Source organism: Sorex fumeus, unplaced genomic scaffold, assembly GCF_029834395.1.
Source record: "Sorex fumeus unplaced genomic scaffold, SorFum_2.1 ptg000063l, whole genome shotgun sequence".
Classification (NCBI taxonomy): domain Eukaryota; kingdom Metazoa; phylum Chordata; class Mammalia; order Eulipotyphla; family Soricidae; genus Sorex; species Sorex fumeus.
Window position 1 is genome coordinate 83,794,625 of NW_026606120.1, and position 17,524 is coordinate 83,812,148.

Below are 17,524 nucleotides of genomic sequence, written 5' to 3' on the forward strand. Positions count from 1 at the left end.
CCGCGGGGGCGGAGGGCGCCCACCCGCCTCCACGCCTCTGCCCGCCGCCGGGGGTGCTGGGGGCAGGGGGGTGCTGGGGTCCCGGGCCCCGCCGCGCCTCCTCCTCCCGCTCCTCCTCCTTCTCCCCGCCGGCGCCGCCGCGCGCGCTGCAAGTGGAAAGCTTGGAGCAGGGGCGGGGGTGGCGGGGGTGTTCGGGGGCGCCCGCACCGGCTCTTCTAGCACCCCCCCTCGAGGCCTCCGGAGCCCGGGCGCGCGCGCTGGTGGGGGGGAATCTCCGGCGGGGGCGGCGCGCCCGGGCCGAACAGGTTCCTTCCAGTTTGGGTGGGAGCCGCCGCCGCCTTTGCTGCTGCTGCTGCCGCTGCGCGCGCGGCTCCGCACCCCGGAGTTCCTCCTGGCTGCGCCCACTTCCCCCATCCCGTCAACTCGCGCACCCCCGCAGTTCCCCTTCCGGCCGGGGGTGCGCTGGGGGATAGGGGTCGCCCGTCCTCGCCTGCCCCGGGTTCTTCGCTGCTGCTTCCTCGGCGGATGCAACAGCAGCTGCTGCTGGTGCTGCCGGTGCTGGTGCAGCTGCAGCTGCTGCAGCGGCGGCGGCGGCAGCAGCGACCACCAGCATCCGCGGGGCGCGGACACCCGAGCCGCCGGGCTGAGTCAGCGGCCCCGGCCCGGGACTGGCGCGCGCGCGCATCCCCCTGCCCCCGGGAGGCTGGAGGCGACGCGTCCGCACAGGTGCACGGGCGCCCCGGCAAAGGACGCGCCGGGACTTTCGCGGGGACGGGTGGCGGGGGGAGTGCAGGCCGCGCCTCTCCTGCCCCCCAAGTTCCGGACCCCCAGGTCACGGGGAACTCCGAAGGATGCTCGGTGTCAGCGCGTCGTCGAGACAAAGCCGAGGGTGGGATCCCAAGGCGTTTCGGAGTCTCCGGGGGTGGGATGCTGGGCGCAGACTTGGTTTCCGCGTCTCCACCGTGCGCCCCCCCACCCCCGGGCCCCCGACCCCGAGCTAACCCGGGATCTGTCCGGAGCATCCTCTCGGCCGCTCCCACCCCACCCCACCCCACCCGCCTTGGCACGGGCTGTAGCTGCGGGACCTGGGAGGGATGCGGAGAATCGAGACCGCCTGGCCGGGGCGGGGGATGGGGTCGCCCCCAGGGAGGAGTCGGAGATCTGAAGGTTCGTCGGGCTGCTGAGATGGTGCTATGACCCAGGCGCTGGCTTGGCACGCAGCCCACCAGGTCGGACCCCACACACCCGCATCGAGCCCCGCCAGGAGTGAACCCTGAGCCCCGCCACCCCAGACCAGAAAGGTCGCCGCTTTCTGGGTTTCTCTCGTGCCGTGGGGGTAGGGGCCACCGGCTTAAATGCCGTTCTGTGTTGTGCCAGGCTCCAGCGCTCATGTGGGGAGCGAGTGTGTGTGGATGCAAGGTGCCGGCTCGTGACCAGTACTATCCTAGTGCTTCCCCCTCCCCCCCCCCCACATACCCCATTAGCCATGAAACCTTGCTGGAGCAGGTTAATGCCCTAGAACATCCATTTGCATATCTATAAAATAAGGAGAGTCGTGAGATCCCCAGAACCTGGAGAGTTTTGATTTACGGTGCCTGGAGAGAGCTCAGGCTGACCGCATCCGCGCCTGGCTCAGCAATCTGGGCTTTTTTTTTTTTCTTTTTTGTCTTTTTCTTTTTTTCTGGCTTCCCAAGCCCAGTCGTCCAGACTCTCACTCAAACCCCGCAGCCATCCTTTTCCTCGGCTGTTCTTCCAAGAATCCACAGGTAATGATATCTGCAAACCGGTGTCGGTGGCTGAACTGGACAGTGACCAGCACTGGTTTGCCACCAGGGCCGGCTGTCATCTTGATGGATCTGAGTGCTTTGGGGCTTGCCTGGGCTCTAAGCTGGAAATGGAACATGTAATGTGAGGGCAGCACCGACAGGTACTGAGGCTCCTCCCTCGGGAACTGAGGCTGTGCTGTCTGTTTGGGGTTTTGTTTTTGAATCAGGGGCCGGAGAGATACACTTCAGTGTATATGCTTGCCTTGTTTATGGCTGACTCGATTTGCACAGGGTCCCTGTGCAGCATCAGGAGTGATTCCTGAGACCAGAGCCAGGAGTCAGCCCTGAGAACCGCCAGTTGTGACACCCTTACAGACAAACAAAACTCTACCTATGGGGCTGGAGTGATAGCACAGTGGGTAGGGCGTTTGCCTTGCATGCGGCCAACCCGGGTTCGATTCCCAGCATCCCAGATGTTCCCCCAGCACCACCAGAAGTAATCTCTTAGTGCTGAACCAGGAGTAACCCCTGTGCATCGCTGGGTGTGACCCAAAAAGCAACAAACAAACAAACAAAAAACCCTCTGGCTAAAAAAGGCCATACCTGGCAGGGCTGAGTTGCAGCCTGGCTATGCTCTGGGGCTGGACAGGGGTGGGAGGGTAGGGTGGGGGGGAGGCATCACAGCTGGTGGTTTCGTGGGGGTTGGGGGCAGGGTGGAAGGGTGGTGTGCCTTGCTGGGTATGGGATTTACTTTTCACATGCTGGGACTGTGTTCTAGCATTTAAACCATCTCCTGGCTCCCTTACCCGCGGCCTCCCCCCAATCCCTTAGCCCCCCACCCCCACCCCTTTTTTCCTCTAAATAACAGTGACGATAAGCAAGCTTGGAAGCCAGGAAAGGTGTGGATGCTTCCGCTTCTTTGATCTCAAAAAGAGAAGTAATGCCAACAACTATCATGAATGAAGGATTAGGAAAGTCACATCTGAGTGTTTGCCCAGGGAGGAGAGGCCATAACGGTAATAATAAAAGTTATGGCTTTATTGTATCATGGTGGTTTTTTTTTTCCTTTTTCTTTTTGGCAGTTCTGAGGGATTGAACCTAGGACCTCAAACGTGCTAGGCATATGCTCTACCACTGAGTCACATCCTCTCCCTATTAGTACTAATTATAATATTTTAGATAGGGGTGTGTGGGCATGTGTGTGTGTGCGTGTGCGTGTGTGCGTGCGTGCTATGCCTGGAATTGAACCACATGCAGGGTAAGCATTCAGCCTTTGAGCCACTTCTCCAGCCCCTATAGTCATTTCTTTCCTGGCAGGCTGGAGCAATAAATAGTACAGCGGGGAAGGCATTTGCTTCGCATTTGACCAACCCAGGTTCGATCCCCAGTATCCCAGACAATCCCCTGAGCACCACCAGGAGTAATTCCTGAGTGCAGAGCCAGGAGTAACCCGTGCGCATCGCCGGGTATGACCCAAGAGCCATTAATAATAATAATTTCCTTTTTTTTCTGTCATGTGGCTTTGCACACACCACTGTGCCAGACTTGACTTCATTTCCATCTCATCAGCAAGAATGCTGTTAAACAGCATTGTGCCCGTTTTACAGATGAGAACAGTGGAGGCCTGGAGGGATTTTTTTTTCCTCCCCAAGATTTCTGAACATTGATAGACCAACATGGACCTTTCCAGCCAGTGGCATTTTGTCACCTGCGTTTGAATGTGAGGCTGGAAACTGAAACCTCTGTCCAGCTCAGCCAGCCGCAAACCCAAGACTTCTGCACCCTGGTTCAAAGCTGGCTTTACCTCGTTCCCTCCGTCCAAGACAGACCCAGGGCAGAAGCCCAAGGAAGGGTGAGAGAGGGAAAGCATGATTACCATGCTAAACTAAGCCCCCAAACAAAACAAACTCTGTTGAGTTCTAAACAGAACAAAAGAACCTTTGGAGTCTGGAGGAGAGAACCCCCAAAGTTAAGAAATTCTGAGAAGGGTCTAGCTCTCCCTTCCTCTGCTGTGTTCTGTGGCACCCCCAGTGGCAGGGGGACCCCCAGCCCACCCCACCCCTGGCCCTTCATCCCCAGTAGACTGGGCTGCTTCCCTGCTTTCATCCTCTGGGGCAGAAACCAGCCTAGCTAGGGCCCTCTCTTTTCTAACCATCCTGCAGAGGCCCATTTGCATGAGAACAGAAGGCTTTGTGCGGAGTTGGCCTGCTCCTGCTCTGTCACCGTTCAAAGTCCCCCCTCGTCTTCACGTTGGGTTGCTAGGCAGATATGGCCCTGGCTTGCAAATAAGCTCGCTGCTTTGGCATGCCCCTGAGAACTGCAACTCGGGGTGCGCTGATGGGAAGGCATCTGGTCCCGTGCTCGGTGAGATGAGAGCTTGCTCTGGGTCACTGAGCCACAGAGGCAGAGGGGAGGTTTGCGGGGGTCTGCCCCCCAAGGCCCTCCTCCTGTTGGGGTGACCTATAGGGTTTTCTGTTTTCTTTTTGGGAGGGCTAGGGAATAGGGAGAGGTTGGGGGCTTGGACCTTAACCCATCATTAAATCAGGAGTCATTATTCCTGGCGGTGCAGGGCAGGGATCATATGGGATGCCCGGGATCGAACCTGGGTCGGCCAGGTGCAAGGCAAGGTCCTTACTTGCTGTACTATGGCTCCGGCCCTACCTGTGGGTTTTTCTGCAGAAGTGAATTCTCCGTGCAGCAGGGAGGCTCAGACTGTCCTCTTGGGATACTGATCATGTGACACTGAAAATTGTGTTGGGGTTCACTGATGGTTTGGGGACTAGGGTTTTGTTGTTGGTGGTGGTTTTTTTGGAGGGGGCACATCCAGCGGTGCTCAGGGCTCAATCCTGGTTCTGAATTCCATTTGGGAGACCATATGGGTACCCGGGACCAACCCCAGGTGGATTGTGAGCAAACCCTTCCTCACTGTACTCTCTCTAAAACCCCTGGTGGAATGGTTTGAAGGGAGGGAGAGCATTTCAGAGGGAAAATCCTGGCAGGGAAGAGGGGGGAAGGCATAGGCTTAGTCCAGACTCTGGAGAGTTTGGGGGGAGCCAATTTGTACAATGTCCACTCTTTCCCAAAATAGATTGGTCTGTGAACCCAGGGGGGCAGTCTGGTGACCTGTGATCCATTATTCTTACCAGTTGGCCCTTTGACTTAAGGGGAATCCAGGGTGTGTGTGTGTGTGTGTGTGTGTGTGTGAGAGAGAATTGGGGCACCGGGGTTTGGGTATGGAAATACTGAGGTTCTTCCAACAGTCTGGTCTTAGGCTTCATAGCATACATTGTCGCATGGATTGTCTTCTTGTGAATTAACAGAAATTATGTGGTAGGAATCAACTCAGAAGGGATTTTCTGACCTTTGGAGTCAGATAGGAAGAAGAAAATTTCCAGCAGTACACAGGTCTATTTCAGAGAAGGAGGATGAAAGACAGAAGCCCCTTTGAGCATAAAAGTCCATTGTGTTGGGACAGAATGGGAAAACCGTTTTGAAAAAGAAGCAATATAAAATTTCCTGTGTAAGGACAAACAACGTCATGTAATTTTTTTTTTTTCAATGAACGGTGGTAGTTTTGTAATGACTCCCATGTTTACCGTCAGTGAGATGCATTCCCAGGGTGATTTGATAGTTTGTTTTTGTTTTTTTGTTTTTCACTTTTTGGGTCACACCCAGCGATGCACAGGAGTTACTCCTGGCTCATACACTCAGGAGTTATGCCTGGTGGTGCTCAGGGGACCATATGGGATGCTGGGAATCGAACCCGGGTTGGCTGCATGCAAGGCAAACTCCCTACTCACTGTGCTATCGCTCCAGCCCTGATCTGATAGTTTTAGCACTGTCCTCCTGTCGATTTGCTCAAGCGGGCACCAGTAACATCTCACAACAAATAGTGAGGCTTGTTACTGTGATTGCCATATCAGATACGTCACGAGGAGCTTGCCAGGCTTTGCCATGCATATGAGATACTTTCGGTAGCTTGCCGGGCTCTCTGAGAGGGGCAGAGAAACCGAACATGGGTCGGCCGTGTCCAAGGCAAATGCCTTACCTGCTGTGCTATTGCTCTAGCCCTGATCTGATAGTTTTACCATGAATTAATATTGACAGATATCCTTGAGTGGCATCTTGTATCTTGGGGTGAGCAGATGCTCTGTGGTTATTCCCAACTGACCAGGAGTGATTCCGGGGAGTGCTCGGCAGAACATATGTGTGTGATGCAGGGGATTCAGGGTCGGATGCATGCAAAACAGTACTATCTGCCCCCTTAAATGCTATATTTTTTTTTCCTTTTTTTTTTTTTTTGGCAATTTAAGGTCATTATGAAACATGGGAAGCGAGACATTGAGGGTGGTTAAGGACTAAATATTTGTTCCCCACTCACCCCGAAATTCCTGTGTTGGCCCCGGAACCCCTAATGGGATGGTCTCTGGAGGTGGCGAATCAGGGGCACGATGAGCTCATGCCAAGGCTGGTGCCCAGGAAGGACATGGTGGGCAGGTGGCCGCCTGCAGGCCAGGGCGAGACCCCTCACCAGGGCTGACCTCCAACCTCCAGGAGTGGAGAACGTACTTTTTTTTTTTCTCATTTCAGTTCCCACTTTGTAGCATTGGGCTACAGCAGTCTGTGCTGACAAATTCATAGTTTTCCCCGAATCTTTCAGAAGAAGATCTAGACAAAAAAAAAAAAAAAGCCAGCACTGACTATGGTGCATATTCCTATGAAGGTAAGAAGAAAGTGGACCCTCCCAGGGAGCACGTGCATCACTGGCTGGAGCTCTGGGTTTCATCCCCGGCACCCCACGTCCTCCAAGCACTGCTGGGCGTGACTGTAGAGCATTGTGGGGCGCATCACCAAAACAAACAAAGAGGAGGTGTTCCCTGCCTTCCCAGGCCCGTTTTCCTTGCCTAAGGTCACCGGGCTGGACCGTGAAAGGCAAAGTCAGCGGCTGGAGAGCTGCAGAGCTACGGCTTCCGGTGTGCATGCAGTTTCGCGTCTGGTCTGGAGACTGGGGTGAGTGGCTTATTCCTCATCTGCTTCCCCGCAAAAGGGGCAACTCCAGTACTACCTACTGAATGGGGTGGTTGGGGCCAGGGGTCGGTGGTTCCGTTAATGCAGGTGGCCCTTGGACAGCTCTGTGCCCGGCTCTCAGGCAGGGGGTGGGGGGTGGGGGGAGGTGAGAGGACGGGGGTCCTCTGTAGCTCAGGATGGGTGGGCCAGAGCTGGTCTTGAGGGTGAGAACATGGAGAAAGACCAGGTAGGACAGGGCTAGGAGGTGAGAGAAGCTAGATGCGGGCCTTGGAGGCTCAGGCAGCATCATCCCCCGCCCCCCCACCCCACCCCCTCACCCAATCATTCCCCCCTCCCATCCCCTTTGGACCTGTGTGGGTGTCCTTGTCCCTGGCCCAGTCCCTTGTCAAACCCCAGTTACGTTTGGTTGGATTTCAACACACATCTTTGTTCCCAGACGTCTCCTCGTTTCTTCATCGCTGGAGCTGTGTCATCCTCTCCCTGATTTAAAAAAGAAAAATAAAAGAGAGAGAACTTTGCGGGGGTGGGGTGGGGGAAGGGGAGGGGCCGTCTAGAGAGTCACGAGAGTGCTGCCAGAACCCCACCAGGAAAACAAAGGAAGCGCCTGGAGTTCCCCAGACGGCCTGATTTCAGGCGTGCTGGGCATGGGGCGTGGGGTCAGCGCCTGGGAGAGGCTGGAGGGTCATGATCTCATTGGAAATGTTGGAACCTGTGAGTGAGTGCGTGTGTGTGTGTGTGTGTGTGTGTGTGTGTGTGTGTTTTCATTTTCCTCTTTTTTTTTTTTTGGACCACACCTCACGGTACTTATGGGTTACTTCCAGCTCAGTGCTCAGGGGGCCATGTGGGCCTGGGGACCGGGCCCAGGGCTCCCACGTGCCAAGCATGTGCTCAGCCTGTGGAGTTCTCTCTCCAGCCCTGCCACCGGAGGCTTGTCCTGACTTCATCCTGTTTTCCGTGGATGACTGGGGTTGGGGGCAGGGTGGGGGGGTGGGGGGGGGATTCAATCTGCACTTCCTCCAGGCTTCTGGCCTGAAGGGAGGTGCCCGCTTTCCCCCTTCGTGTCTGAACAGGCAGGGCCAGGCCTGTCTCGGCTGCTTTCTGGAACAATCCTAAACAAAGGCTGAGCTTCTGCTTTTAACCCGTGAGGGACAGAATATTTCCAGGTGGCCAGAGGGTGCTGGGTGTTTGTGAGGAGGAGGTCGAGAGGGACCCCACTTGGGCATGGTGGGTGGGGTGGGGTGCTGTGCTCACCACAGGTGAAGCCTAAGGCGGTGGGCTGAGAGCCTGTGTGTGCCCCTCCCAGGGCTCATACCCCCATGCCCCACCCAGGTTCTACCCAGACCAGAGAACCACTCCCCTGTGGGTATGGTTACACACACAAACACACACACACACACACACGCCTGTATTTTTTTTTCTTTTTGGGTCATACCCGGTGATGCTCAGCACTCTGCACTTAGGGATCACTCCTGGTGGTGCTCAGGGGACCATACGGGATGCTGGGAATCGAACCCAGGTCGGCCGCGTGCACGGCAAACACCCTGCCTGCTGTGCTATCACTACAGCTCCTCGTGCTATTCTCTTTTGTGGAGCTCAAGGCTTCTTGGCTCTGTGCTCAGGGATGGTGCCTGGCTCTCACACTCCCTCTCCGAGCTTGCCTGCGCCTTGCACACCATGCACGGCTGAGTGTCCCCAGAGCAGGTCTGTGGGTGGGGCAGTGCTTCTAAGGACCCAGCCTGTGTGGCTGGGGGTTGCCTGCAACCCGGGGGCTGGCCCTGATGTGGCTGTGGCATTGGATGACAAGGATTGAGTTGGCGGCCGGAGAGATGGAATAGAGGGAAAGGCATTTGCCTTGCACGTGGCTGACTTGGGTTTGATCCCCGGCATCCCCTATGGTCACACCTGAGCACCACCAGGAGTGATTCTTGAGTGCAGAGCCAGGAGTCAGCCCTGAGCATCACCAGATGTGCCCAAAAACTAAAATAACAGTACTAAATTATTTAAAAATTTAAAAAAATAAAAGGGATTGAGTTGGGAGCTGGGCAAACCCTGCTGGGGAGTCTTTGCTGGCCCCCCGGCACAGGGCGCTTATGACTGGCACCCTGATCTTGTCAGGCTGCAGAATCCACAGCGGGACTTACCAGTGAACAGCTCCGTCAAAGACTCAGCCCACAGGGGCTGGAGCGATAGCACAGCGGATAGGGCATTTGCCTTGCACGTGGCCGACCTGGGTTTGATTCCTCCATCCCTCTCGGAGAGCCCAGCAAGCTACCGAGAGCATCGCGCCAGCATGGCAGAGCTTGGCAAGCTCCCTGTGGCGTATTCGATATGCCAAAACCAGTAGCAACAAGTCTCACAATGGAGACACTACTGGTGGCCGCTCAAGCAAATCAATGAACAACAAACAACGGGAGGACAGTGCTGCAGTGCTACATAGCTAAGGATTGGATGGCAGAATCCTTAGAGGCACGGTCTTCTAGAAATAGACCAGCACACTCCCCAGATCCATGCTCTGAAAGGCAGATTTGGACCCTGCTTCACAGGTCTAAGACCTCTGGCCCCATCCCCAGCCCCTCCGAAACAAATGACAGCATTGGGCCAGAGCGATAGTATAGCTGGGCGTTCGCATTGTACGCAGCCTACCCGGGTTCAATCCCTAGCATCCCATACCGTCCTCCAAGCACCGTGAGGAGTAATTCCTGAGTGCAGAGCCAGGAGTAACTCCTGAACATCACCTTGCTATGACTCAAAATGCCAAAAAAAAAAAAAAAAAAAAAAAGAAAGCATCAAAGCCAAATTCCTAAGCCACTGCCCCACTCAGCATTAACCCCCCTCCCCCCTCAGGCTCTGATTTTGTAAGAGATGAGAACAAATTTGCTCTCACCACCTCATGACTTGCCCTAAGCCTACTCAACTCCAAAGGTCCAGCTTACATACCCTTAAGGCTTGGTGTGTCCATCTCATAGCTATCACCCTAGATCTTTGAAACTCACATTATACTGGCAAGAACAGACCCAGGGATAGTTTACAGCCATGTAGCATTTAAGGAAAAGTTGCCTCAGTCCATGCAGAAGTGACGTAGTGAAACAACAAAAGACAAAAACTTTGACCCAGGAATTATTGACCAATATTCACGTGACTGGGAAGAGAACACATGATCCTAGTTGGCTTGCTGAGAAAATTGCGCTTGAACCTGATTTCAGCTATGGACCAGCAAAACGGTTTCCAGAGTGAGGTGAAGTCCAGAATTATTGCTGGTCTTTAAGAAACAAACAGCTCATATTGCTTTATTGACATAACATGATGGGGTGCGTCAAACAACCCTGTGGATGTCCTGAAATTCTCCTGGATCAGATATGAACACAATCTCAATATATGAAAGTCAACTGGTTTTCTATATTTTATTTACTTGGGGGTGGGAGGTTGCCACACCCAGCAATGCTCAGGGTTATTCCTGACTCAGGACTCACTCCTGGCAATGCTCGGGAGGACCATCTGAGATCTCGGGGATCAAATTCAGGTCGACCACTTGCAAAGGAAGCACCCTACTTGCTAAACTATCTCTCTATCTCTGTTTTTTTATATTCTTCCCCACAAGTTGGGAATTTGAAACTGATATGCCATTTATAGCATTGACAGTCACAAAATACATCTAGCAAAATATATTTAAAAATTTTATATTTTTGCAAAGCTATACATCTTGCAAAGAAAATTTTAAGACTTAAATTATCAAGAGAAACATCATTTTTGTGGGTCCAAAGACTACTTTTTTTGTGTGATATAAATTCTCTCTGGATCTTCTAAGGACTCAAGACACTCCATAACTAAAATTCCAAAGTTTGGGAATTAAAAAAATTCTAGTTCTGTATGTTCATCTACATCTACAAAAACATTTGATCAGATGTTGTTGGCAGTAATTAGAGGTCACTCCTGGTGGTGCCCAGGGGACCATGTGGCTCCAGGAACTGTCCAGGCCACTGAGCTTGGTCTCTGGTCCAATAACTAGATTCTGAAGTGTGAAGACTTTCAAGGACTAAAGTTTTCCTTCTCTGGTAACAAATCTACAGAACTGAGAGAAGGTGTGTTACAGATTCATCCAGTAGCAGAATTCTTATGGAAATGACAGATTACCAGTTTGTCTGGTTTTGACCAAGAAGGCCTGGTAACAGGAATGTCATTCTTCCTGCCAACCATATTCCTTCGCTTGCACAAACGAGCAAGTGAGGCACAAAATGAGCCAGGTGGGGCTGGTGTGGTAGCACAGCGGGTAGGGCGGTTGCCTTGCACGCGGCCAACCCGGGTTCAATTCATTCCCAGCATCCCATAGGGTCCCCTGAGCACCGCCAGGAGTGACTCCTGAGTGCAGAGCCAGGAGTAACCCCTGTGCAACGCCAGGTATGACCCAAAAGGAAAAAAAAAAAAAAGCCACGCTCCACATCTAGTTTCTTCTCCAGGGGAGGATGGTGGCTTAGAGAAAACTCAGGTGTGCTTCTGAAGCTCGCCTCTGTCTTCCTGTCTGGCTTGGCTTCAAGGACCCAGCCATTTTCTTTCCTTTCTTACTGATTGATGTTCTGTGATGGACAATACTGCTAGTGATGGTTTCTCTTGCTCATCATGCCAGCACCACACCCATCGCCAGGGTACCCACCTCCCTCCCAGAAGGGCCCCGACACATCTCCTTCCCCTTCTCAGCCCCATGGTATGGATCAGCTCTCCCGTTGGGCTGCCCTTGGCCCTTGGTGGCTCCTTGGCTATATCTTTTTATTTACTTTTATTTATTTATTTATTGCTTTTTGGGTCATACCCGCTGATGCACAGGGGTTCCTCCTGGCTCATGCACTCAGGAATTACTCCTGGCGGTGCTCGGGGGACCATCTGGGATGCTGGGAATCAAACTCGAGTTGGCCACGTGCAAGGCAAACGCCCTACCCGCTGTGCTATCGCTCCAGCCCCTCCTTGGCTCTATCTTAAGGCCCCCCATGTGAGAGAGACCTCTCCCTGCCCTCCTGACTGACTCCACTCAGCATGATGCCCTCTAAATTCCCTTCACCTGGCTGCAGCTGTGCTTTTGTTCTTAGAACTGCCTATTCCACAGTGCATCCTTGCCACAACTTCCCGAACCTTCCTCTGTACTTGGGCCTTCGGGTTGTTTCCATGTCTTGGCTGCTGGACCAAGTATGTCAGGGACCATGTGTGTATGTGCCTAGATCCTTTCAAATGGATGTTTGGGTGTTTGGGGGGTAGATGCCAGGAAGTGAGAGTTGGCCCAGTGATTTCCCAGGGGGGCTGGGTTTCCCATGCAGGCTACCCCTGACTGGCACCTGTCTCTGGCTTCCTGTGGGGGTAGCTCCCAGCTGGCTCCCCCCAAAACTGGGCAGGGGCTCTTGTGCACCCGTGTCAAAGAGTTTCCTCGTCTCTTGGGGTTCGCAGGAGGAGTAGTCCCATCGACAGCATTTGGTGGCTGGAAGTCTTCGAGTGTTTTTCCTTCCCCTACCAAAAAAAGAAAAGAAAAGAAAGACATTTAATTATCCAAGGGGAGGCATTTGGTCAAAGATTCCCTTTGCACCCCCTCCGCTAACCTTCTGCCATCTACTCTAAAATAGATAAATAAATCAAATGTTTAATGTTTTCTAGTTGGCCTAGTCCCAAGCTGACCTGCTGGATTGAGAGAGCGCATTTGACTGATAGATATTCAATAGCTGTTCCTGCTGATTTCCTGGCACTGGGGTCAGGTTGGGGCGGGGGGTGGGCACCCCTCTGCCATCTCACCTGGTTGCACCTGAGCACACCTGGGCTCTACTCCTCTCCCTCTGCAGCAGTTTATCTCACTACCCCCTGATCTCTGCGGGAGGAGGAACTGGGAGATGTCAGGGGGCGCCCCCCTGCCTTACCCTGTGGCCTCTTCATCCCGGCCCTGTGCCCCCCACCTGGCTGGCCTTATCTGGGCTGCCCTCCCCCCAACACAAGGAACATCCTCTCCACCCAAGCCTTCTGGAACTAGCGGCTTCACCCCAAGGTGATCCCCATCTCACTCTTCCTGCTTGTAAATCTCCTGGCACTTAATCTGGATGGAGTTAAAGTTCTGCCCCCTCAAGCCGAGGGTGTTTGTGTGTGTGTGTGGGGGGGGTGTTTCAGGGGGCACATTGGGCCCAGATGCTAGCCCCCTTGCCCCTCTTTGCGGAGGGATGACAGTGGAGGGTCGTTTCCAGTTCTGCGCGTGCACGGGCACCGGGGACCCCCCCGAACCCCGTTGTGCCATATTGTTGCGTGCGAGGGCAGCCCGCCGCGACCAGGGATCTCACCCCGCCCTGAGCCTTTGTCTGTTTTGGCCTCGGCTCCTCTGAAGCTTTGTCTCTGCAAAACCAACAGAGCCCTCTGCCAGAAAGGTCTGCCCGACCTTGTTATTGCAGCTGCTTCCAAGGCTCTGAGCAGGCGGCTTGGCCGAGCAGCGGCCTATGGGGAGCCAGCATCAGGTGACCGGGCCAGGGGCCGCCAAGCCCCCCTACCCCGTCCACCCCTGCGGTCACCAGCCCAGAAACAGCCGCCACCACTCTTTTTCAGTGAGGGTTCGGGGCCGGGCAGGTGGCTCAGTGGGTTGAACCTGTGCTTTGCCTGCAGGAGGTTCAATCCCTGGCCCCACGGGGTCCCCTGAGCACCACCAGAAGTGACCCCCTCTGCGCAGAGCTGGGAGTAGCCCCTGAGCACTGCTAGCTGTGTGTGGGCCTCACACCTCCCAAAGCAAAATAAAGGAGAAGGGGGTGTCGAGATCACAAATCCCAGCTCCCCTGCTGACGGAGAAGCATGAAGATAAGAGTTGGGGGTCTATTGGCCAGAGCCGTCTCGGGACTCAGGACTCATGGCACTTGGGGTTCGTTTTTTTGCCACTGACCGCCCTGTCCCCATCTCCTTCTTTCTCTCCAGCTGTGATGCTGGGGGACTGTGCTGGCAGGGCAGGGCGCTCGCACACATGCTTGTGGGGTGCTGGCTGAAGTATCCCCAGAGTTTGCAGCCAGGGGGGGGATCACAGATTCCCTGAGCTGGAAGGATCGGGTTTGAGGAATGCCTGGCACAGGGCATTGAACCCAGCCTGGCAGGTACCCGTAGGCGGGGCATCTCCTGGGTCCCAGTCTCAGTTCCTTTCTGCAGCCCAAAGGCTCAGCGGTGCTAGAGTTCACTCTCCTTTCTGAGCAAGGGCAGCGGCTGGGCTCCTTCCTCCCTCCCTCTCTCTCCCTCCCTCCTTCCCTTCCTTCATCCCTTCCCTCCCTCCCCCTCCCTCCCTTCCTTCCTTCCTTCCTTCCTTCCTTCCTTCCTTCCTCCCTCCCTCCCTCCCTCCCTCCCTCCCTTCCTTCCTTCCTTCCTTCCGCCTCCTTCTTTCTTTCTTTCTTTCTTTCTTTCTTTCTTTCTTTCTTTCTTTTTTTGCTTTTTGGGTCACACCCAGCGATGCACAGGGGTTACTCCTGGCTCTGTACTCAGAAGTCACTCCTGGCGGTGCTCAGGGGGACCATATGGGATGCTGGGAATCGAACCCGGGTTGGCCGCATGCAAGGCAAACACCCTACCCACTGTGCTATCTCTCCAGCCTGTCTTTCTTTCTTTCTTTCTTTCTTTCTTTCTTTCTTTCTTTCTTTCTTCCTTCCTTCCTTCCTTCCTTCCTTCCTTCCTTCCTTCCTTCCTTTCTTTCTTTCTTGGTCACACCTGGCAATGCACAGGGGTTACTCCTGGCTCTGCACTCAGGAATTACTCTTGGTGGTGCTCAGGGGACCGTATGAGATGCTGGGAACCGAGTCTGGGTTGGCCGCGTGCAAGGCAAACACCCTACCCATTGTGCTGTCGTTCCAGCCCCCCTTTCTTCTTTCTTTCTTTCTTTCTTTCTTTCTTTCTTTCTTTCTTTCTTTCTTCTTTCCTTTCCCCTCTTTCTTTGTTCCTTTCTTCTTTCTTTCCTTCTTTCTTTCTTTCTTATTTTTTTTTTCTTTTTGCTTTTCGGGTCATACCCGGTGATTCACAGGGCTTACTCCTGGCTCTGCACTCAGGAATTACTCCAGGTGGTGCTCAGGGGACCATATGGGATGCTGGGAACCGAATCCAGGTTGGCCGTGTGCAAGGCAAACACCGTACCCATTGTGCTATTGTTCTAGCCTCCCTTCTTTTTTTCCTTCTTTTTTTCCTTCTTCCTTCCTTCCTTCCTTCCTTCCTTCCTTCCTCCCTCCCTCCCTCCCTCCCTCTCTACCTCCCTCCCTCCTTCCCTTTCTCTCTCTCTTTCTTTCTTTCTTTCTTTCTTTCTTTCTTTCTTTCTTTCTTTCTTTCTTTCTTTCTTCCTGTATATGTTGAGGAAGACATTTGAGTCACACCCAGCTTGCTCAGGATTTACTCCTAGCTTTGTGCTCAAGAGTCACTCCTGGCAGGCTTGGGGGATCATATGGGATCCTGTGGACCAAACCCGGGTCCACCACATGCAAGACAAGGGCCTGCTGTGCTCCAGCCCCCCGAGGTCCATTTCTTGGAGGCACTTGAGCTCATGGGCTCAGCATGGATTTTGAAACATCCCCCTGCCCTTTCCGGCTTGATTGAGGTCTAATGGGCGAATGCATGTGGCATAGGTGTGTGGGGTCTGCAGGATGTTTGAGCTGCTTCTTCCTTGTGAGGGGCTTCCTTGCTCCAGCTCTCAATCTGCCCGTCTCCTCTTTAACACGTCCTCATGTAGTGACCTTATCAATTTTATTACTATTTGACTTTGGGCCACATCCACTGGGTGGTGCTTGGGGCTTACTCCTGGCTCTGTGCTCAGGCATCACTCCTGATGGGGCTCAGAGGCCCTATGTGGTGCCAGGGATCGAACCCAGGTTGGTTGTGTTTATGGCAAGCATCCTGCCTGCTTTACTATCTCTCTTTGTGTGTGGTGGGGTCATTTAAGACAGATATTCAACAGATTCTGAGTGCAGGCTCCCCTCAGAGACAAGGTGACGAAACAAGTGTATAGATGCTTCTGTTTTCCCTGCATCATGCCCTCCAGGTTCGCCCATGCTGTTGAAAATGGCAGAACTTTTTTCTTTTGCATGGCTGAATAATATTCCATTGTGTATATATTACACACACATATACACATGTGTTACATGTACATACAGAGCACAGTTTCATCATTCATTTACCACTGGACTCTTAGGTGGACAAATTATGTGGTGAAAAGCAGAATACAACTCTCTTTTCAAGAGAGTGATTTCATTTCCTTTGGATAAATGCTCAGGGGAGCTGCTGGATCGTACAGTCGTTCTATTTTTAATTTTTTTGGTGGGATTTCCATACTGTCTTCCATAATGTCGACATGGACCTGCCTCAGAGTCTGTGCTTTGGATGTCCTTCTTTGAATGTCTGGCTCACCTTTCCCTATGGTTAAAAAAAAAGGAGAGAGAGAAGAAGACGAAGAAGAAAGAGAAAATAGGGAAAGGATTCCGTATCTCCCTAAAGTTGTAGGCATGCAGAATGTTGCAGTGACTGGCAGAATGATGCAGTGACCCCCACAGGCTGAATCAGATACTTTTCCATTCTTTGAAAGTTTTAAGCATTCATGATTCTTTTTAAAAATTCTCAAACAAATGTTTTCCTCACAAACCTCTTAAGAATAACCTGTCCTTTTGTTTTGTTTTGGGACTACACTGGGTAATGCTCAGGGGTTCCTCCTATCTATATACTCAGGAATTACTCCTGGCAAGGTTCGAGGCTCAGGGGACTCTATGGGATGCTGGGGATTGAAACTGGGGTCGGCTGCATGTAAGACAAATGCCCTACCCGCTCTTCTATCGCTTCAGCCTCTAACCTGTTCATGTACGGCCCCGCCTTCATTTTAACTTCTTTCTTGAATGAATTGGTCCACCCCGCCCCACCCAAGTCTTAGGTATCGGGTCATTCCAAAATGGATTATGGATGAATGAGGCCACTGTGGGCTCTACAGTAAGGAGCTTTAGGAAGGAAAGTGCCTCCTGGTTGTCAGCCAAGAGCACGAGTCTGTCACTCAGAAGCAGCTCAGCACGTGTTGTCCGGGCAGCTGCCTTCTCTGGGAATTCTTTCTTCTAGAAAGAGAAGCCTCTGGGACTTCAAGAACAAATAAATGCTAGTTGAGTCTAATTGAGTTTGAAATAACTCTCCTTTTGGAAAGGGAAGAATTGGCCTTTCTGAACCGCTGATTCATTGACCCCCACAGGCTGCCTATAACTGTTTACTTGGACCTGCTTTTATTTTGATTAAGAATGCATCCTTGGAATTTATGAAGGTCATCCACATGGCTTGGCCATTGGGCTAGCTGGTTGGTCTTGCTAGCTGAGCATTCTTGATTTGATTTGATTTGATTTGATTTTGGAAAGGAGGGCTTTTTGATCACAGTAGAGGGTTACTCCTGGCTCTGCACTCAGGAATCACTTCTAGTAGTGCTTGGGGGACCATATAGGATTCTGGGGGATTGAACCCAGGTCAGCCGCGTGCAAGGCAAATGCCTTCCCTGCTGTACTGTCGCTCTGGCCTGACTGGGCATTCTTTATACATGGGCAGAATGCATGCCTGGAAACAGCCCCCAAGTGGATCCATACATTTCAAGTAGGTTCTCCTGAATTCCTTCTGCGGGTTGGCTGTTCAATGGAGATCTGAGAACATTTTTTTTTAATCTCTTCTGAGACTTTTTGGAGACAACTTGATGGAAAATTTGGACTTAGTGTCATACCTCTTGATGCGTGCAATTGTTG

General features: G+C 53.0%; 1 protein-coding gene across 1 annotated transcript in view; it reads left to right on the forward strand.

The window, feature by feature from the left end:
- Window positions 1-6,682: 6,682 nt before the first annotated feature.
- Window positions 6,683-17,524, forward strand: part of ARSG (arylsulfatase G) — a 75,994-nt gene continuing 65,152 nt past the window's right edge. Inside the window, exon 1 of the mRNA XM_056127921.1 lies at window positions 6,683-6,776. The gene's annotated coding sequence lies outside the window, so the exon portion shown is untranslated. The remainder of the gene's footprint in view (window positions 6,777-17,524) is intronic.